The sequence below is a fragment of the Anomaloglossus baeobatrachus genome, chromosome 1 (genome assembly GCF_048569485.1).
Source record: "Anomaloglossus baeobatrachus isolate aAnoBae1 chromosome 1, aAnoBae1.hap1, whole genome shotgun sequence".
NCBI lineage: Eukaryota > Metazoa > Chordata > Amphibia > Anura > Aromobatidae > Anomaloglossus > Anomaloglossus baeobatrachus.
Window position 1 is genome coordinate 67,721,831 of NC_134353.1, and position 21,899 is coordinate 67,743,729.

Sequence of the window (21,899 nt, forward strand, 5' to 3'; positions counted from 1 at the left end):
TCCGATGTGCCAGGAGCGAGGCAGTGCATTGGGAAGGGGCATGTCAATAAACTTGGAGAGCATGGACACGCCCCTGATGCACTTCCAAGCTAATTTGCATGTGGTTTCAATGCTCGATTTCTCGCCGCTGGCATATCAGATTGCTAAAAGACAGATGTTATTTTTCTTCTTGATCTGGGACCTATACAGTCATACCATTATGGCACTCATATAATCCTTATGATAGATTCCCTTTAAATGTAACCGCATTAGTTTCTTAAAGGGTTACACAGCTGTGTGCTGTTGACTGATGAGTGCCGGAGACCCTTCTGCCACCTCAGAAGATACTAGTATTAAAAATGGCACCTAGGTGGGGGGTAAATACCAGTTCAGCTGTTATTAATGGATTCGAAGGGGTTGTTGGTTTCACAGTGTGTTCTCTGATACTAAAGGCGTCAAGCCACCCATAGTAGAGACAATAACAGGTGGGCCCTGGTCACACTGCGTCTCCTTGGTAACTAGACAACATGGCTACCCCGACACCTCTCTGCTGTCTCTCCATCTCTCTCCTAGAAACCACAGATAGCACTCGAACGCCAAAAAGGGGTGTATGAGAGAGCCCAAACCCAAAATAGCAAGGAACTGGTTAACCCTTTTATGGTGATTTTGAAAATGTCTTGGAGGTTATTAATGGAGTTATACAGGATTAGGAAAAGATGGATGCCTTCTCCCAGAAACAGCTCCACACCTGTCTACAGCAAGGCTTGGCTGACGGAGACTATGGTGGGTGGGTGTCAACTCCAAAGAGGCAAGCCATAGATAAACCTCCGATGCAGGAAAGCCAGGAAAATGGCGTGGTGCTGGGAAGTAACAGCGATGAATGCACTTTGTCCAGATGAAGGGCGACGTATTTCTCAACGCGTTTCACAGTGATCACACTTCTTCCTCAGGAGCACCACTAGATAAACCTCCATCTTAGGGCTTCATTCAGGAACTGTAACGGGAAATAGAGAAAGCGCAATAGGGATATAAAAAGGTCTATAGAGGACAATATGCTCACTGGGTTGGGGTTGTATATCCACAACCACGGAATAGAAGTGCGGACCCGCAGAATGAACAGTATACCAGGAGTTAATGGGTTAATTCCTCGCTGCCAACGGAGGAGACAAGGATAAATGAAAATATAGTTTATTCTCTATACGTTTCGAAGCCTGAAAGCTTCTTCTTCAGGGCATAAAACTACAAAATCTTAGATGAATATGTAGTTTATTGTCTACGCATTCTTGAAGCATGAGCAGTCTTCTTCAGGACATAAAACTACAAAATTTAGATTTTTGAAGTTTTATGTCCTGAAGAAGAAGAATCATGCTTCGAAACGCATAAAGAAACTATATATTCATCTATACCCATCTCCTCCCTTGGCAGTGCGGAATTAACCCCTTTTCTCCTGGTGTACTGTTAGGGCTCATTCAAACGTCTGAGTTTCTGTGGATAGCAGTCGTACCTGTGATAGTCTATGGGGCCGTGAATTTTCGTGTTGCGGTCACGATGTCACGTCTGATTTTGATTCGAATGTTGGCTCAAAATTGGCAATGCATGTCTACAGTATATGTCCTTGAAAAAAATGAGACTGCACTCTGATGACATCAGAGGTCAGAGAAAAAAAAATCTGATTTGTGCATGACTGCGCAGAATTACATCAGTCTGAGTGCGATCCAATGTTTTGCCGGATCGCACTCGGACCAAAATTACCGCCATGGGCATGAACCCTAAGACAAAAGAGGTTTGAAAAATATGGAGGCCTAATGTTTTAAAGGGGTGGTCCACTACTTTTACATTGATGGTCTATCCTTAGGATAGGCACTCATCAGATTTTACAGTAGCAGCTAAAGCCATGAGATTTCCGAAATTTCATGCACTTGTTTTTTTTCCTGCTGAAATGGAAAAATGCTGTATTTTTTAAACGAGCAGCATGTCAATTCTTTTAGCATTTTTTTCACCATTGAAAGCAATGACAACCACCGTGTTTTTGCTGTGTTTTTGTTGATTTTGGGGTAAATAAAACTAATCAGGGACCTTGTCTGCTCTAGCGGTGAGGACGGAGCGCCCTATTCAGAGTCTTTGAGCTCACTGATTGGCTGCAGCGCCATCAGTGTCATCAGCATCACAGCCAATGCCAGACACCAGGAACACTGGAAGAGGCTCACTGGTGGACCAGGGAAAGGTGAGTACAGCACCTTAACTTTTTCTAGCAAAATGCTGCGGAGGGGGGGGGGTTATATGAGTGATGTAATTGAATGGGAACATCTCTTTAAAGGGAATCTGTCACCAGGTTTTTGCTCCCCCATTTGAGAGCAGCATGATGTAGAGACAGAGACCCTGATTCCAGCGATGTGTCACTTACTAGGCTGCTTAGTGCAGTTTTGGTAAAATCACTGATTAATCAGCAGTACATTATCATTACAGGACTACTTGCTGTGCTGCAGGTAGTCCAGCATATTCATGAGCTCTGTATAACTGCTAGATCTGCAGCAGAGAAACATTGATTTTATCAAAATGACAGCAAACAGCTCAGTAAGTGACACATCGCTGGAATCAGGGTCTCTGTCTCTAAATTATGCTGCTCTCAGATGGGGGAGCAAAAACCTGGTGACACATTCCCTTTAAGGCCATGTTCACATGTCACATTTATATCCACAGCATTCTACAGTGTCAGCATTTATTCCCAATGGTGCGGCGCATGTATTTTTCCCGCAACCCCATAGACAAAGAATGGATCAGCAGCTGGGCCTCCGACCTCCTGCTCCATTTTGATGGAGATACATCTGCCTGATCAGTGTGGGTCCCAGAGGTCAGACCCCTATTCTAGCCTTAAAGGGCTATTCCCATCTCCAAGATCCTATCCCAATTTGTAGTAGGTGTAATATAATAATAATAATAATAATAATAATAATTTTAGCAAATACCTCCAGTTAGAATTGTAGTATAGTTCTCCTGATTAGCTATGTCTCTTACCTCATGTGCAGGGTATTGCAGCTTAGGTATCCAAGGTTACAACCACAAGCAACTGTCACTATATGCGTGGTCATATCTATGGATACCTAAGCTGCAATGCCCGGCACATGAGGTAATAGACACGGATATATCAGGAGGACTATACTACATTTCTAATTGGAATTAAACTATTTCTTCTTATAGGCACAGCCCCAGATTGTATTGTTAAAAAACAAGGATATAAGAAATAGAAGAAATAAAATAAATAATATAGAAAAATAATTAAAATATAATGTACTAATAAGAAGGCACAGGTGGGGACAGATGTCGCATGCGGCTCGGTGCGGATTTGTCGCATTACTGGCGCAGGTAAATGGACGGAGGAGAGATAAGAGCTGGCGCTGCACTGAGTGACACTCCACCGGCACACAGCCAATCAGCTCCCTGCATTCGTATCAACACAAGCATCTCCTTGGACACAGGAGGGCGGAGATTGGCTGCGGCCGGAGGAGGGGGAGGAGGGGAGGCGGCTGCAGCTATTGTCAGCTGCGGGGAAGAAAAGTTCAACGTTAGGAGGGAGGGAGAGAAGTTTTGAAATGGCAGAAACAGTGCGGGGCGCAGGCAGGAGGCCGGGGAGCTGAGCGGAGCCCACCGGGGTAATGTATGCACCGCACCGGGGTACGGGGGGCTGGGGGTGAGGATGGGGGGCTGCCAGGGGCTATTGTGCTGCTGAGCCCCCTCTGCATGTCATAGGGCCTGGCCCTCCTCTGTGCTGCACTGCAGTCTGCTACAACTGTAAGTGCCTGCTGCTGGGGGCTGTACCCCTCCTACCGGGGACCCTCCTAAGTGCCTGGTATTCCGGGCTGCACCCCTCTGTACAGAGACCCCTATCATGTGATTTCTCCTAAGTGCTGGGGGCTGCAACCCTCTATACAGGGACCCTCCTAAGTGCTGGGGGCTGCACCCTCTATACAGGGACCCTCCTAAGTGCCTGGTGCTGGGGGCTGTACCCTCTGTACATGGACCCTCCTAAGTGCCTGGTGCTGGGGGCTGCACCCTCTGTACAGGGACCCTCCTAAGTGCCTGATGCTGGGGGCTGCACCCTCTGTACATGGACCCTCCTAAGTGCCTGGTGCTGGGGGCTGCACCCTCTGTACAGGGACCCTCCTAAGTGCCTGCTGCTGGGGGCTGTACCCCTCCTACCGGGGACCCTCCTAAGTGCCTGGTATTCCGGGCTGCACCCCTCTGTACAGAGACCCCTATCATGTGATTTCTCCTAAGTGCTGGGGGCTGCACCCTCTATACAGGGACCCTCCTAAGTGCCTGCTGCTGGGGGCTGTACCCTCTGTACAGGAACCCACTAAGTGCCTGGTATTGGGGGCTGCACCCCTCTGTACAGAGACCCCTATCATGTGATTTCTCCTAAGTGCTGGGGGCTGCAACCCTCTATACAGGGACCCTCCTAAGTGCTGGGGGCTGCACCCTCTATACAGGGACCCTCCTAAGTGCCTGATGCTGGGGGCTGTACCCTCTGTACATGGACCCTCCTAAGTGCCTGGTGCTGGGGGCTGCACCCTCTGTACATGGACCCTCCTAAGTGCCTGGTGCTGGGGGCTGCACCCTCTGTACATGGACCCTCCTAAGTGCCTGATGCTGGGGGCTGCACCCTCTGTACATGGACCCTCCTAAGTGCCTGATGCTGGGGGCTGCACCCTCTGTACATGGACCCTCCTAAGTGCCTGATGCTGGGGCTACACCCTCTGTACAGGGACCCCCATCATGTGACCTTTCCTCCTAAGTGCCTGATGCTGGGGTTGCACCCTCCTATGCAAGGACCTCCATCATGTGACTTCTCCTAAGTGCTGGGGGCTGCACCCTCCATCCAGGGACCTCCATCATATGATTGTCATTGGTTGTCCAGCAGTTGTAGAACTACAACTCCCATGATGCTTTTTTCTATAACTCCCAGTTTGCATTGTTCCTCTCCAGTTCTTCTCCTCCTTTTCTTTCTTCTTCCACTTCTTCTTTTGCTTCTCCTCTTCCTTATCTTCCTTCTCCTCCTTCTCCTACAAATCTTCCTTCTTCTCCTTCTATTCCCTCTCCTTGTTCTCCTTTTCTTTCTTCTCCTTTTCCCTCTACTTCTTCTTCTCCTCCTTTTCTTTCTTCTCCTTTTCTTTCTTCTTCCCCTTCTTCTTTTGCTTCTCCTCTTCCTTATCTTCCTTCTTCTTCTCCTTTTTTTCTTTCTTCTTCTCCTTCTCGTTCTTTTCCCTCTCCTTGTTCTCCTTTTCTTTCTTCTCCTTCTTCTTCTTCTTCTTCTTCTCCTCCTTTTCTTTCTTCTTCCACTTCTTCTGCTTCTCCTCTTCCTTGTCTTCCTTCTCCTCCTTCTCCTACTTATCTTCCCTCTTCTCCTTTTTTCTTTCTTCTTTTCCTTCTCTTTCTATTCCCTCTCCTTGTTGTCCTTTTCTTTCTTCTCCTTTTCCTTCTCCTCCTTTTCTTTCTTCTTCCCCTTCTTCTTTTGCTTCTCCTCTTCCTTATCTTCCTTCTTCTCCTCCTTTTTTTTCTTTCTTCTTCTCCTTCTCGTTCTTTTCCCTCTCCTTGTTCTCCTTTTCTTTCTCCTTCTTTTCCTTCTCCTTCTTCTTCTCCTCCTTTTCTTTCTTCTCCTTTTCCTTCTCCTTCTCCTCCTTTTCTTTCTTCTTCCCCTTCTTCTTTTGCGTCTCCTCTTCCTTATCTTCCTTCTTCTCCTCCTTTTTTTCTTTCTTCTTCTCCTTCTCGTTCTTTTCCCTCGACTTGTTCTCCTTTTCTTTCTTCTCCTTTTCCTTCTCCTCCTTTTCTTTCTTCTTCCCCTTCTTCTTTTGCTTCTCCTCTTCCTTATCTTCCTTCTTCTCCTCCTTTTTTTCTTTCTTCTTCTCCTTCTCGTTCTTTTCCCTCTCCTTGTTCTCCTTTTCTTTCTCCTTCTTTTCCTTCTCCTTCTTCTTCTCCTCCTTTTCTTTCTTCTCCTTTTCCTTCTCCTTCTCCTCCTTTTCTTTCTTCTTCCCCTCCTTCTTTTGCGTCTCCTCTTCCTTATCTTCCTTCTTCTCCTCCTTTTTTTCTTTCTTCTTCTCCTTCTCGTTCTTTTCCCTCGACTTGTTCTCCTTTTCTTTCTTCTCCTTTTCCTTCTCCTTCTCCTCCTTTTCTTTCTTCTTCCCCTTCTTCTTTTGCTTCTCCTCTTCCTTATCTTCCTTCTCCTCCTTTTTTTCTTTCTTCTTCTCCTTCTCGTTCTTTTCCCTCTCCTTGTTCTCCTTTTCTTTCTCCTTCTTTTCCTTCTCCTTCTTCTTCTCCTCCTTTTCTTTCTTCTCCTTTTCCTTCTCCTTCTCCTCCTTTTTCTTTCTTCTTCCCCTTCTTCTTTTGCTTCTCCTCTTCCTTATCTTCCTTCTTCTCATCCTTTTTTTCTTTCTTCTTCTCGTTCTCGTTCTTTTCCCTCTCCTTGTTCTCCTTTTTTCTTTCTTCTCCTTTTCCTTCTCCTTCTTCCCCTCCTTTTCTTTCTTCTCCTTTTCCTTCTCCTCCTTTTCTTTCTTCTCCTTCTTCTTTTGCTTCTCCTCTTCCTTATCTTCCTTCTTCTCCTCCTTTTTTTCTTTCTTCTTCTCCTTCTCGTTCTTTTCCCTCTCCTTGTTCTCCTTTTCTTTCTCCTTCTTTTCCTTCTCCTTCTTCTTCTCCTCCTTTTCTTTCTTCTCCTTTTCCTTCTCCTTCTCCTCCTTTTTCTTTCTTCTTCCCCTTCTTCTTTTGCTTCTCCTCTTCCTTATCTTCCTTCTCATCCTTTTTTTCTTTCTTCTTCTCCTTCTCGTTCTTTTCCCTCTCCTTGTTCTCCTTTTCTTTCTACTTCTTTTCCTTCTCCTTCTTCTTCTCCTCCTTTTCTTTCTTCTCCTTTTCCTTCTCCTTCTCCTCCTTTTTCTTTCTTCTTCCCCTTCTTCTTTTGCTTCTCCTCTTCCTTATCTTCCTTCTCATCCTTTTTTTCTTTCTTCTTCTCCTTCTCGTTCTTTTCCCTCTCCTTGTTCTCCTTTTTTATTTCTTCTCCTTTTCCTTCTCCTTTTCTTTCTTCTTCTCCTTCTTCTTTTGCTTCTCCTCTTCCTTATCTTCCTTCTTCTCCTCCTTTTTTTTCTTTCTTCTTCTCCTTCTCGTTCTTTTCCCTCTCCTTGTTCTCCTTTTCTTTCTCCTTCTTTTCCTTCTCCTTCTTCTTCTCCTCCTTTTCTTTCTTCTCCTTTTCCTTCTCCTTCTCTTCCTTTTCTTTCTTCTTCCCCTTCTTCTTTTGCTTCTCTTCCTTATCTTCCTTCTTCTCCTCCTTTTTTTCTTTTTTCTTCTCCTTCTCGTTCTTTTCCCTCTCCTTGTTCTCCTTTTCTTTCTCCTTCTTTTCCTTCTCCTTCTTCTTCTCCTCCTTTTCTTTCTTCTCCTTTTCCTTCTCCTTCTCCTCCTTTTCTTTCTTCTTCCCCTTCTTCTTTTGCTTCTCTTCCTTATCTTCCTTCTTCTCCTCCTTTTTTTCTTTCTTCTTCTCCTTCTCGTTCTTTTCCCTCGACTTGTTCTCCTTTTCTTTCTTCTCCTTTTCCTTCTCCTTCTCCTCCTTTTCTTTCTTCTTCCCCTTCTTCTTTTGCTTCTCCTCTTCCTTATCTTCCTTCTCCTCCTTTTTTTCTTTCTTCTTCTCCTTCTCGTTCTTTTCCCTCTCCTTGTTCTCCTTTTCTTTCTCCTTCTTTTCCTTCTCCTTCTTCTTCTCCTCCTTTTCTTTCTTCTCCTTTTCCTTCTCCTTCTCCTCCTTTTTCTTTCTTCTTCCCCTTCTTCTTTTGCTTCTCCTCTTCCTTATCTTCCTTCTTCTCATCCTTTTTTTCTTTCTTCTTCTCGTTCTCGTTCTTTTCCCTCTCCTTGTTCTCCTTTTTTCTTTCTTCTCCTTTTCCTTCTCCTTCTTCTTCCCCTCCTTTTCTTTCTTCTCCTTTTCCTTCTCCTCCTTTTCTTTCTTCTCCTTCTTCTTTTGCTTCTCCTCTTCCTTATCTTCCTTCTTCTCCTCCTTTTTTTCTTTCTTCTTCTCCTTCTCGTTCTTTTCCCTCTCCTTGTTCTCCTTTTCTTTCTCCTTCTTTTCCTTCTCCTTCTTCTTCTCCTCCTTTTCTTTCTTCTCCTTTTCCTTCTCCTTCTCCTTTTTCTTTCTTCTTCCCCTTCTTCTTTTGCTTCTCCTCTTCCTTATCTTCCTTCTCATCCTTTTTTTCTTTCTTCTTCTCCTTCTCGTTCTTTTCCCTCTCCTTGTTCTCCTTTTTTCTTTCTTCTCCTTTTCCTTCTCCTTCTCCTCCTTTTCTTTCTTCTCCTCCTTCTTCTTTTGCTTCTCCTCTTCCTTATCTTCCTTCTTCTCCTCCTTTTTTTTCTTTCTTCTTCTCCTTCTCGTTCTTTTCCCTCTCCTTGTTCTCCTTTTCTTTCTTCTCCTTCTCCTTCTTCTTCTCCTCCTTTTTTTCTTTCTTCTTCTCCTTCTCGTTCTTTTCCCTCTCCTTGTTCTCCTTTTCTTTCTTCTCCTTCTCCTTCTTCTTCTCCTCCTTTTCTTTCTTCTCCTTTTCCTTCTCCTTCTTCTCCTCCTTTTCTTTCTTCTCCTTTTCCTTCTCCTTCTTCTCCTTTTCTTTCTTCTTCCCCTTCTTCTTTTGCTTCTCCTCTTCCTTATCTTCCTTCTTCTCCTCCTTTTTTTCTTTCTTCTTCTCCTTCTCGTTCTTTTCCCTCTCCTTGTTCTCCTTTTCTTTCTTCTCCTTCTCCTTCTTCTTCTCCTCCTTTTCTTTCTTCTCCTTTTCCTTCTCCTTCTTCTTCTCCAGCTCCCCAGCTAGTGGAAAGATGCCCCTCTCCTTGTTGTGAGGACATGCTGGGAGTTGTACTCCCCTCCCAGGTCACAGTCTCCTGTATTATAGATGATGTAACTTAAGTCACTTGTATGTTGTGACGATTTTATTAACTCGGAAAGAAGTGAGAGTCTTGTCCCAGGAGCTTACACTCGATTACAGATTTACTATTTAATCCCCATGGAATAGTAAGGCTATGTGCGCACATTGCAGATTTGGTGCAGACATTTTCTGAAATCTGCACCTTCTGGCAGAAAAACGCACCAAAAACCGCATGCCTATTTGTCAATGGCTGGAAGGACTAAAAAAATGTGTGCTCATAGCTGCTGTATGGGGACCGCACGTATGTCAGGGGACGGTGCACACAAATTCCACTTGCTCTTTAATTCCATCCCCCGGACAGATGGCAGCGCCCCCGAGAGATCTACCTGAGGCCGCGACACAATAACTCTCATCATCCTGCGCACCCCCCATGACCATAGACGCAGGGGCGGACACAGACAGAAGAGACCCCTATCCAGTCCCATAATGTCTGGGCAGGAGCCCCTTGCTGCTTCGGAGGTGGAGCGAGCCCCCTGGCATCTTGTGCCCCTTTGTGGATACACAGGTTGTACCATTTGGCCATCTGTCCCTGGATAGGTAGAATAATGGATGAATAATTACAGAAATTTGATAAATAATCTATAGATTAATAAGAGGGATATTAGATAAATAGGGAGATATGTTCTCTCTGTGTAGATAAATAGATCAGGAGCCGCACAAGATTTCTGGAGAGATTAATTAGATAAATAGATTAATTAGGATAATGAGAGTTATATATTAGATTAATTAGATACATACCTTTAATGAGCAATTAATTAGACAGATTAATGAGAATTAACTAATTATCTCTTTAATCTGTTAAATTAATCTCTGTATCTAATTTATCTATATAAAGTCCCCAAAAATCAACCGGATTCCAGAAAACTGTCATGTGGCTCCGATACCTGTGCAGCTTTGTCTCTTCTAACTCTCCTCCTCTCTAATGAATCTATAATCACCTTTATCTGATTTATTACTATGCTTATTATTTATTATTCACCCATTAATCTAATTATTACATTTATCTCATTAATATTTCTATCTGTAATTCCAAAATACCACATGGCTCATAATCCTGTGCTGCTCTATCTATCTATCCCTCTATCTATCTATCTATCTATCTATCTATCTATCTATCTATCTATCTATCTATCTATCCCTCTATCTATCTATCTATCTATCTATATCTATCTATCTATCTATCTATCTATCCTTCTATCTATCTATCTATCTATCTCTATCTATCTATCCCTCTATCTATCTATCTATCTATCTATATCTATCTATCTATCCCTCTATCTATCTATCCTTCTATCTATCTATCTATCTATCTATCCCTCTATTTATCCTTCTATCTATCCTTCTATCTATCTATCTATCCTTCCATCCTTCTATCTATCTATCTATCTATCCTTCTATCTCTCTATCTATCTATCATCTGTCTATCTATCTATCTATCCCTCTATCTATCTATCTATCTATCCCTCTGTCTGTCTATCTATCTATCTATCTATCTCTATCTATCTGTCTATTCCTTCTTTTCCTGCCCCCTTGCTTTTTACTCCCTTTTTCACTATTCCCTCGCTCACTCGCTCTCTCTTCCTTGCTTGCTCGCTCTTTCGCTATCTCTCTCTTGCTTGCTCGCACTCTCTTGCTTGGTCGCACCCACTCTTGCTTGATCGAGCTCTCTTTTCCTCGCTCACGCTTGCTTGCGCTCTCACTTGCTCGCTCATGCCCTATCTTGCTCGCACGCTCTTTATTGCTTGCGCGCTCTCTTGCTCACGTTCTCTCATTCTCTCTCTTGCTCGCACTCTTTCTCTCCCTTGCTCTCTCTCGCTGTCTGTACTACTCTCTCCAGCTCTCTCTCTAGCTCGCTCTAGCTCTCTCTCTCTAGGTCTATCTCACTATCTGTCTTTCTAGATCACTTTCTCTCATTCTCTCCCTTGCACACAATCTCTCCCTCACTCTCGCTAGCTCTCTGTCTAGCAGGCGCTCTCTCTTGCTTGCTGGCCCTCTCTCGTGCCCTCTCTCTCCCTCTTGCTTGCTCTCTTTTTTCCTTGCTTTCTTTCTCCCTTGCTCTCTCTCCCCCTTGCGCTCACTCTCTCTGTCTTCCCGGTTGCTCTCTTTTTTCCCCTTTCTCTCTCTCCCTTTGCATGCTCTCTCTCCCCGTTCCGCTCTCTTCTGTCCTTTACTTCTTCTTTCTCCGTCCTTCTTCCGTGCTCCTTCTGTCCTCATTCCATCCTTCTTCCGTCCTTCTTCTGTCCTCATTCCATCCTCCTTCCGTCCTTCTTCCGTCCTCCTTCTGTCCTCATTCCATCCTCCTTCCGTCCTCCTTCTGTCCTCATTCCATCCTCCTTCCGTCCTTCTTCCGTCCTCCTTCTGTCCTCATTCCATCCTCCTTCTGTTCTTCTTCCTACCTCCTTCTGTCCTCATTCCATCCTTCTTCCGTCCTTCTTCTGTCCTCCTTCTGTCCTCATTCCATCCTCCTTCCGTCCTTCTTCCGTCCTCCTTCTGTCCTCATTCCATCCTCCTTCCGTCCTTCTTCCGTCCTCCTTCTGTCCTCATTCCATCCTCCTTCCGTCCTTCTTCCGTCCTCCTTCTGTCCTCATTCCATCCTCCTTCCGTCCTTCTTCCGTCCTCCTTCTGTCCTCATTCCATCCTCCTTCCGTCCTTCTTCCGTCCTCCTTCTGTCCTCATTCCGTCCTTCTTCTGTCCTCCTTCTGCCCTCATTCCATCCTCCTTCCGTCCTTCTTCCGTCCTCCTTCTGTCCTCATTCCATCCTCCTTCCGTCCTTCTTCCGTCCTCCTTCTGTCCTCATTCCATCCTCCTTCCGTCCTTCTTCCGTCCTCCTTCTGTCCTCATTCCATCCTCCTTCCGTCCTTCTTCCGTCCTCCTTCTGTCCTCATTCCATCCTCCTTCTGTCCTTCTTCCTACCTCCTTCTGTCCTCATTCCATCCTTCTTCCGTCCTTCTTCTGTCCTCCTTCTGTCCTCATTCCATCCTCCTTCCGTCCTTCTTCCGTCCTCCTTCTGTCCTCATTCCATCCTCCTTCCGTCCTTCTTCCGTCCTCCTTCTGTCCTCATTCCATCCTCCTTCCGTCCTTCTTCCTTCCTCCTTCTGTCCTCATTCCATCCTCCTTCCGTCCTTCTTCCGTCCTTCTTCCGTCCTCCTTCTGTCCTCATTCCATCCTCCTTCTGTCCTTCTTCCTTCCTCCTTCTGTCCTGATTCCATCCTTCTTCCGTCCTCCTTCTGTCCTCATTCCATCCTCCTTCTGTCCTTCTTCCTTCCTCCTTCTGTCCTGATTCCATCCTTCCGTCCTCCTTCTGTCCTCATTCCATCCTCCTTCTGTCCTTCTTCCTTCCTCCTTCTGTCCTCATTCCATCCTTCTTCCTTCCTTCTTCTGTCCTCATTCCATCCTTCTCCATCCTTCTCCGTCCTTCTTCTGTTCTGCTTCCGTCCATCCCACAGACCCTCTTAACATGTACACCAGATTATATATTGACCCATAGAGATCTGCTCTAATCTGAACTATGGAGCTTTACGCGCTATTCATCATATATTAAAAGTTGGTTGCTGTGAGCAACAATCCGAAGTCATCTTTCATTTCTCAAGCTCTGGTAAAATGAAGGCTGTGTTTTGAGTGGTTGCTATGGGCAACACAGTCAGGTTTTTCTTTTGGACCCCTTTGTATGGCATCTTATGACGTTCTGCAGGGGTGGACTTGGACTGCGGGGTGGGCAGAAGGCCATACCCTACTCAAAGCAAGTTAAGGATATTTGGGTGAACTTTCAGGATAATCCTCTAATGCCCTCTAACCTTTTCAGGTGATCTTAATGTGACCTTCTCTAATCTTTTAGATGCTCATCTCCAACTGTTCAATGTTTCAGGACTTTTTGCACAACTTGCTGTTCTCCAACAAGGAGCTTAATGGGCAAAATTCACAACAGATGTGATCCATGAATCACCCAATACATTTCAGGGCTCAATTAGAATTGGTATTGAACCGTCCTCCTCATGACGCTGGTCACATTTTAACATCATGAGACCAAGACGACTCCTTACAATTGATCAGCAGAACGTCGCCATTGTAAGGCTTCAAGCAGGAGGTGGCCACTGAGCTTATAGTGTCACCAGCAGGTTGCAACAGAGAGACTGGAAGAGTCACCGGGAGGCAGAGCAGTGGACGGTCTTAAGGGCCATTTACACGCTGCGACATTGCTATCGATTTATTGTCGGGGTCACGGTGTTTGTGACGCACATCCAGCGTCGTTAGCGACATCGCAGCGTGTGACACGTACAAGCGACCTTCAACGATCGCAAAAGAGGTAAAAATCGTTGATTTTGGAGAGGTCGTTCATTTATCAAAAATCGTTGTATGTGCAGTTGCGATATTGTTCATCGTTCCTGCAGCAGCAGACATCGCTATGTGTGACACCGCAGGGACGAGGAACATCTCCTTACCTGCGACCGCCGGCAATGAGGAAGGAAGGAGGTGGGCGGGATGTTCCGGCTGCTCATCTCCGCCCCTCCGCTTCTATTGGGCGGCCGCTTAGTGACGCCGCTAGGCAGGTAAGTATGTGTGATTGTTCCTATCGATGTTATGCGCCACGGGCAGCGATGTGCCTGTGATGCACAACCGACGGGGGCGGGTACGCTCGCTAGTGATATAGGTACCGATATCGCAGCATGTAAAGTATCTTTTAGTCCACATCCCACACTGATGACAGCTTCATTGTGAACAATGCCTTCCGAACCGGATGATGAATGCCACACAACTCCAGGAACCTTTAAGGAAGATGAGAGGCAGCCAAGTGTTACGTCACACCATTCAAAACCGTTTACATCAGCATGGTCTGTGTGCTAGACAACCTGCAAGGTACCTGACCACACCACCAGACACAGGCGTCATCCACACTGGACGACAGACCAGTGGCCTCACTGCTGGTCACTGATGAAAGCCGATTCACACTGAGCAGAAATGATGGCGGCCAACGATGATGGAGACATGAAGGAGAGTGCTCTGTATGACCAACACAGGCCTAATTTCATCATCATGGACCACAGTGCTCCAGCTCTTTGAGGTCACATCATTAGGAAACAGCTGCTGGAGACTGAGGGATCTCAGATGGAGTAGCTGTACTTTCTCCAGACCTGAATCCCGTGAAAAACCTATGGGATCAGCTGAGTCGTCGTGTAGAGGCAGTAACTTTGTACCCCAGAACCTCAATGACCTGAGGAGTGCCCTTCAAGAAGAGTGGGATGCCATGTCTCTGCCTACAGTAACTCCACTTGTGACCAGCAGGAGGTGTTGTTGTCAGCTGTAATTGATATTCAAGGCCACATGACAAGTTATTGAAACATTGACATTTGGGGGGTATACTCGCCACTGGTGTTGGCTTTTGTGTCAACACACTGTTTGAGATGAGGAATTCACCATTGCTGCTTCTACTTAAATGCCCGACTGTCATGATAAAATATCACTGTAGCATGAACTTTATACATAAATTTCACCCAAAAGCCAAATATCTCTAACATGAGTCATGTATATATGGATACGTGATCAGTTTTATAAGCCCGGACCCCTTTAAGTTCACACACTGCGAGTTTGTCATGGAAATTTCTGTCCAATACATCTGAATGGGGCTTATAATTATCCATACACCTTCTGAGAAAAAAAACCAATCCCATCACATGTAGAGGATAGTGATAGATATCTGCCTGGTGCGTCGCCCAGCGGAAGCAACGCAGGTCCTTTTGGTACAATCCGTCAACCATACAAGTCTATGGGAAACAGCGGAATCCGTTAACGGATTCCGCTGTTTTCCAAAAGGGCGGATTGTAACGGAAGGAAAATAACGCAAGTGTGAAAGTACCCTAATCTGAAGACAGCATGCTGCAAGTGTTACAACAGAGATTTCAGCCTGTTATCTCACATTTTTTTTGTTTACCTGCAATGTTAGCTCATGCCTCTTATCTTTATCATTAGTGGGTCTCAGCAGCACATGAGTTATAGACTGACTCCGCCCCCTCTGATTAGCCAGCCGCTTCTGTCTACTGAAAGCCTGGTGTGGGCGGGGACAGCTCTCAGAACTCTGCTACATGCAAAAACTCAAATCTTTCACTGTGTCAGAACGGCTGCACCCACTAATCTAAGTGATACATCATTGAACTCAGGATCTCTTTGCCTACATCATGCTGCTCTATAATGAGGTATCAAAAACCTGCTGACAGATTCCCTTTAAGTTACCTTTTTTGTTGACTTTTTTTTTGCACCTAATTTTTCAAAATGGCACACATGATTCATGAATTTTAGGTAAAATGGAAAAATGTTTTTTAATTTTCTTTAAAAATTGTTGCTACTTTTTAGCGCAAAAAGTCGCGTCCTCTGCTAAAATGTCTCAAAAATTTGGGCAACATTTCCGGTGCACAGAAAATCATTCTAAGGGGACGACGGGAGAACATTTCCGACAAAGTTTTGTGACATTTTTTAATTGATGAATAGGTCAAACATCTTTAATGACGGACATAAAAAAAACCCCCAAAAAAAACCGGGTGAACACGTAAAAAATAATTTTTACAAAAAAGGATAAATTTAAAAGAATAAGGTGAAAAACACCCAAAAATAGACAAAAAGGAGCAATACCTGAGTATTTTTTAAGCAACTTTAGGGGGGTTATGGATTTTTTTTTTTAGTCAGAAGATTCTAATAGTAAAATATCAATCCATATCAAAAGCCGCTTCAAATAATCTGATGTGGATTTTAAAGAGGATCTGTATCCGTATGCAGGTAAAAAGGAACTGTGTGAACTCGGCCTTAGGCTGCTTTCACACTACGTTTTTTAACATCCGTCATGAACGTCTTTTTTAACGCAAAAACGGATCCAGTGCAAATGCATTTTCATTTCAATGCATTTGCAATGGACTCGCTTCAGCATGTGTTCACCTGCGTTTGCGTGCGTTATAGTGAGGATCCAGCGACTTGCAGTTTTTTATCTTTTTTTCAAAAACGCTACTTGTAGCGTTTTTGAGCTGCGTCCAAACACTGCAAGTCGCTGGATCCTGACTAAACAGCATGCAAACGCATGTGAACGCTGGCATGCTGATAGACAGGATCCTGCGTGCTCTACTGAGCATGCCCAGAAACCAGCCTGGCGTGATCAGTCCCTCTCTCCCCCTCCCTCTCTCCCCCCTCCCTCTCTCCCCCTCCCTCTCTCCCCCTCCCTCTCTCCCCCTCCCTCTCTATCCCTCCCTCTCTCCCCCTCCCTCTCTATCCCTCTCTCCTCTATCCCTCTCTCCTCTCGATCTCCCTCTCCTGAGAGCGGCGGATGCTCGTAACCAAGGTAAATATCGGGTAACTAAGCAAAGCGCTTCTTAGTTACCCGATGTTTACCTTGGTTAAGTGTGAAAGGAGCAGGCAGCCCGGCTCCTAGCAGCTGTGGACGCTCGTAACCAAGGTAAATATCGGGTATTCAAGCAAAGCACTTCACTTAGTTACCCGATATTTACCTTGGTTACAGCTTACCGCAGCTGTCAGATGCCGGCTCCCAGTCTGTCACGTCCAGTTCCCCTCACTTCCAATCACATGACTCCAATGCCCGCCCCTAAACTTCAAGTGACAGGATCCTGCAAAATAACACATGCGATTTTCTTTGCAAAAACAGGATCCGCTTTTGCAGCAAAAAAACGTTCATGACGCATGCTAAAAAAACGTAGTGTGAAAGCCGCCTTAGTGGTTTCTCCTCTATTTAAGAAGCAGAGACTTGGCCTAAGAAGCCGTTGTTGCTTCCACGTCTTACAAGTGTTGGTTGCTGAGAGACTAGGTGAGAACAGGAGGGCGTTTGGGGACGAGTCGCCGCTGATTGTGTATTGCAGGCGAGGAGGAACAAACATTGCAGAGTGCGGAGAGATTACTGACACATTGTCACGACTTCGCTGCATCCTCTGCGCAGCGTTCACATGAGTCCAGCAGCGTATTACTGTTGTGTATAATTAACGAGGAGGAATGTACATTGTTACCTCTGGTAATTATCCATATCCTGACCAGAAGCCGCAGGTCACAATGCCCGGGAACTGGTTGGGCTTGTTTGCAGCAAATTATATACTTATTTTTGGCTTTTTTTGGTGTCTGATAAGCACTTGCTGTAATATTACGTATTGCATATTACTGTAATGTTATGCAATGATTAGGCATACATGAGCCCCATGATGATCTCTAATAGATGATTTCTATGGTCCCATTGCAGGACCAGTAAATATCTTTATGCACAGGGCTGTAATAAAGGGCACTATGATCTGTACGGGCATTCAGAACAATCTACTCTCCGTCATAATTATTTATTTTGTAAATATTGAAATGTTCTAAAACTGTCTAATATACTTTGTGTTAAGGTGCTTTGCTGTCAGTGAATGGAAACACTTGACTATGTTTGAGGCAGCAGCACTGTATGTTTGTCATGTACAGGAGTGGATGCAGTCGTATGCAGATTAATAGTCTATGCACTGTGAGCTGGAGAGTGTGCCCTGTGGGCTGGAGAGTGTGCCCTGTGGGCTGGAGAGTGTGCCCTGTGGGCTGGAGAGTGTGCCCTGTGAGCTGGAGAGTGTGCCCTGTGAGCTGGAGAGTGTGCTCTGTGAGCTGGAGAGTGTGCCCTGTGAGCTGGAGAGTGTGCCCTGTGAGCTGGAGAGTGTGCTCTGTGAGCTGGAGAGTGTGCTCTGTGGGCTGGAGACTGTGCTCTGTGAGCTGGAGAGTGTGCTCTGTGGGCTGGAGACTGTGCTCTGTGAGCTGGAGAGTGTGCCCTGTGAGCTGGAGAGTGTGCTCTGTGAGCTGGAGAGTGTGCTCTGTGGGCTGGAGACTGTGCTCTGTGAGCTGGAGAGTGTGCCCTGTGGGCTGGAGAGTGTGCCCTGTGAGCTGGAGAGTGTGCCCCGTGAGCTGGAGAGTGTGCCTCGTGGGCTGGAGAGTGTGCTCTGTGGGCTGGAGAGTGTGCCCTGTGAGCTGGAGAGTGTGCCCCGTGAGCTGGAGAGTGTGCCCCGTGAGCTGGAGAGTGTGCCCCGTGAGCTGGAGAGTGTGCCCCGTGAGCTGGAGAGTGTGCCCCGTGGGCTGGAGAGTGTGCTCTGTGGGCTGAAGAGTGTGCCCCGTGAGCTGGAGAGTGTGCCCCGTGAGCTGGAGAGTGTGCCCCGTGGGCTGGAGAGTGTGCTCTGTGGGCTGGAGAGTGTGCCCTGTGAGCTGGAGAGTGTGCCCTGTGGGCTGGAGAGTGTGCTCTGTGGGCTGGAGAGTGTGCCCTGTGAGCTGGAGAGTGTGCCCTGTGAGCTGGAGAGTGTGCCCTGTGAGCTGGAGAGTGTGCCCTGTGAGCTGGAGAGTGTGCCCTGTGAGCTGGAGACTGTGCTCTGTGAGCTGGAGAGTGTGCCCTGTGAGCTGGAGAATGTGCCCTGTGAGCTGGAGAGTGTGCCCTGTGGGCTGGAGAGTGTGCTCTGTGGGCTGGAGAGTGTGCCCTGTGAGCTGGAGAGTGTTCCCCGTGAGCTGGAGAGTGTGCCCCGTGAGCTGGAGAGTGTGCCCTGTGGGCTGGAGAGTGTGCTCTGTGGGCTGGAGAGTGTGCTCTGTGAGCTGGAGAGTGTGCCCTGTGAGCTGGAGAGTGTGCCCTGTGAGCTGGAGAGTGTGCCCTGTGAGCTGGAGAGTGTGCCCTGTGAGCTGGAGAGTGTGCCCTGTGAGCTGGAGAGTGTGCCCTGTGGGCTGGAGAGTGTGCCCTGTGAGCTGGAGAGTGTGCCCTGTGGGCTGGAGAGTGTGCCCTGTGGGCTGGAGAGTGTGCCCTGTGGGCTGGAGAGTGTGCCCTGTGGGCTGGAGAGTGTGCCCTGTGAGCTGGAGACTGTGCTCTGTGAGCTGGAGAGTGTGCCCTGTGATCTGGAGAGTGTGCCCTGTGGGCTGGAGAGTGTGCCCTGTGGGCTGGAGAGTGTGCCCTGTGAGCTGGAGAGTGTGCTCTGTGAGCTGGAGAGTGTGCTCTGTGAGCTGGAGAGTGTGCTCTGTGAGCTGGAGAGTGTGCCCTGTGAGGAGGTGGAGAGTGTGCCCTGTGAGCTGGAGAGTGTGCCCTGTGAGCTGGAGAGTGTGCCCTGTGAGCTGGAGAGTGTGCCCTGTGGGCTGGAGAGTGTGCCCTGTGGGCTGGAGAGTGTGCCCTGTGGGCTGGAGAGTGTGCCCTGTGAGCTGGAGAGTGTGCCCTGTGAGCTGGAGAGTGTGCCCTGTGAGGTGGAGAGTGTGCCCTGTGAGCTGGAGAGTGTGCCCTGTGAGCTGGAGAGTGTGCCCTGTGGGCTGGAGAGTGTGCCCTGTGGGCTGGAGAGTGTGCCCTGTGGGCTGGAGAGTGTGCCCTGTGAGCTGGAGAGTGTGCCCTGTGAGCTGGAGAGTGTGCCCTGTGAGGTGGAGAGTGTGCCCTGTGAGCTGGAGAGTGTGCCCTGTGAGCTGGAGAGTGTGCCCTGTGGGCTGGAGAGTGTGCCCTGTGAGCTGGAGAGTGTGCCCTGTGAGCTGGAGAGTGTGCCCTGTGAGCTGGAGAGTGTGCCCTGTGAGCTGGAGAGTGTGCTCTGTGGGCTGGAGAGTGTGCCCTGTGAGCTGGAGAGTGTGCCCTGTGAGCTGGAGAGTGTGCCCTGTGAGGTGGAGAGTGTGCCCTGTGAGCTGGAGACTGTGCCCCCTGAGCTGGAGAGTGTGCCCTGTGAGCTGGAGAGTGTGCCCTGTGAGCTGGAGAGTGTGCCCCCTGAGCTGGAGAGTGTGCCCCCTGAGCTGGAGAGTGTGCCCCGTGAGCTGGAGAGTGTGCCCTGTGAGCTGGAGACTGTGCCCCCTGAGCTGGAGAGTGTGCCCTGTGAGCTGGAGAGTGTGCCCTGTGAGCTGGAGAGTGTGCCCTGTGAGCTGGAGAGTGTGCCCTGTGAGCTGGAGAGTGTGCCCTGTGGGCTGGAGAGTGTGCCCTGTGAGCTGGAGAGTGTGCCCTGTGAGCTGGAGAGTGTGCCCTGTGAGCTGGAGAGTGTGCCCTGTGAGCTGGAGAGTGTGCTCTGTGGGCTGGAGAGTGTGCCCTGTGAGCTGGAGAGTGTGCCCTGTGAGCTGGAGAGTGTGCCCTGTGAGGTGGAGAGTGTGCCCTGTGAGCTGGAGACTGTGCCCCCTGAGCTGGAGAGTGTGCCCTGTGAGCTGGAGAGTGTGCCCTGTGAGCTGGAGAGTGTGCCCTGTGAGCTGGAGAGTGTGCCCCCTGAGCTGGAGAGTGTGCCCCCTGAGCTGGAGAGTGTGCCCCGTGAGCTGGAGAGTGTGCCCTGTGAGCTGGAGACTGTGCCCCCTGAGCTGGAGAGTGTGCCCCGTGAGCTGGAGAGTGTGCCCTGTGAGCTGGAGACTGTGCCCCCTGAGCTGGAGAGTGTGCCCTGTGAGCTGGAGAGTGTGCCCTGTGAGCTGAAGGGGCTGCACAATAATCTTTGGTAGTTTGCTACAATGTATCAGTCTGGATCCAGGCTGTTCATCTGACGGAGCATTGTCTAGAGCTGATACAATGGTGTCCACTCCTCCGATGGGAGCAGGACGGGCCACAGTATGTGCAGGCGCCATGTCTTCCAGTGTTTTCTTAGTCACTGACGGAAAGCAAAGAGGAATTGAAATACAAAGCATATAAGGCGGCTTTCACACTACGTTTTTTTAACATGCGTCATGAACGTTTTTTTGCTGTAAAAGTAGATCCTCTTTTTGCAGAGAAAAACGCATGCAAATGCAAGTGTTATTTTGCAGGATCCTGTCACTTGAAGTTTATGGGCGGGCATTGGAGTCATGTGATCGGGAGTGAGGGGAACTGAACGTGAGACTGGGAGCCGGCATCTGACAGCTGCGAGGCTCGTAACCAAGGTAAACATCGGATAACTTGCTTGGATACCCGATATTTACCTTGGTTACGAGCGTCTGCAGCTGCTAGGAGCCGGGCTCCCTGCACACGTAACCAAGGTAAACATCGGGTATCCAAGCAAGTTACCCGATGTTTACCTTGGTTACGAGCCTCCAGCTCTCAGGCGAGGGAGAGAGGGAGGGGGAGAGAGAGACTGATCACACCAGGCTTCTGGGCATGCTCAGTAGAGCACGCAGGATCCTGTGTATCAGCATGCCAGCGTTCACATGCGTTTGCGTGCTGTTTAGTCAGGATCCAGCAATTTGCAGTATTTGGACGCAGCTCAAAAACGCTACAAGTAGCGTTTTTGAAAAAAGTTAAAAAACTGCAACTCGCTGGATCCTCACTATAACGCACGCAAACGCAGGTGAACGCATGTTGACGCATGTTAACGCATGTTGACGCGAGTCCATTGCAAATGCATTGAAATGAAAACGCATTTGCACTGGATCCGTTTTTGCGTTAAAAAAACGTTCAGGACGCATGATAAAAAAACGTAGTGTGAAAGCCGCCTAAGAAATGGAAGAACTTTACGTTTGGAGACACAAGATGGCATCGCATAAAGTACTAGCTTAAACCCGACTTTGTCTTTTCTGGACTGAGTACTGGGTTTCCACGACTGCATTTCTTGGTTAAATATATCCCATCACCCCGATCCCCCCAAAAAAACATCCATGGGAGAAGTCTTCCACTTGTGTGAGTGCATCTTGCAAAACCTCTTTGGGGTGTGTTCACACGGAGTCTTTTTGTTGTGTTTTTGAAACTGAGCGGTAATTCTCCAAACTCCGTCTTTGAACTTCTTCAGGGCTCTGAAACAGTGAAGCATTTAAGACGTTCCACGCTCGTTCCTCAGGAAGTCGCTCACAGTTTGGCTTCATAGTGTTTAACACTAGAAGTCCCACAAATTTCGAGCTCCATAGGGCTCCAATGGTAGAAATGTTAAATGACCCCTCTCTGGGACTTCTAGTGTTAAGGTTGACGTAGGTCCAACAAGTTCAACCTAAAGCTTAGCACGGTGATCCAGAGGAGGCAAAACCCCCATGAGGCAGATGTTAGTTGCCCCATATTACGGGAAGAATTCCTTCCCAACTCCACATCTGGTAATTGGATTACTTCTCTGGATC

At 47.5% G+C, this 21,899-nt stretch overlaps 1 protein-coding gene across 1 annotated transcript in view; it reads left to right on the forward strand.

Annotated features, from left to right (window-relative positions):
- The first annotated feature begins 3,542 nt into the window (after positions 1–3,542).
- RGS12 (regulator of G protein signaling 12) overlaps positions 3,543–21,899 on the forward strand; it is a 313,463-nt gene continuing 295,106 nt past the window's right edge. The window contains exon 1 of the mRNA XM_075346841.1: positions 3,543–3,629. The gene's annotated coding sequence lies outside the window, so the exon portion shown is untranslated. The remainder of the gene's footprint in view (positions 3,630–21,899) is intronic.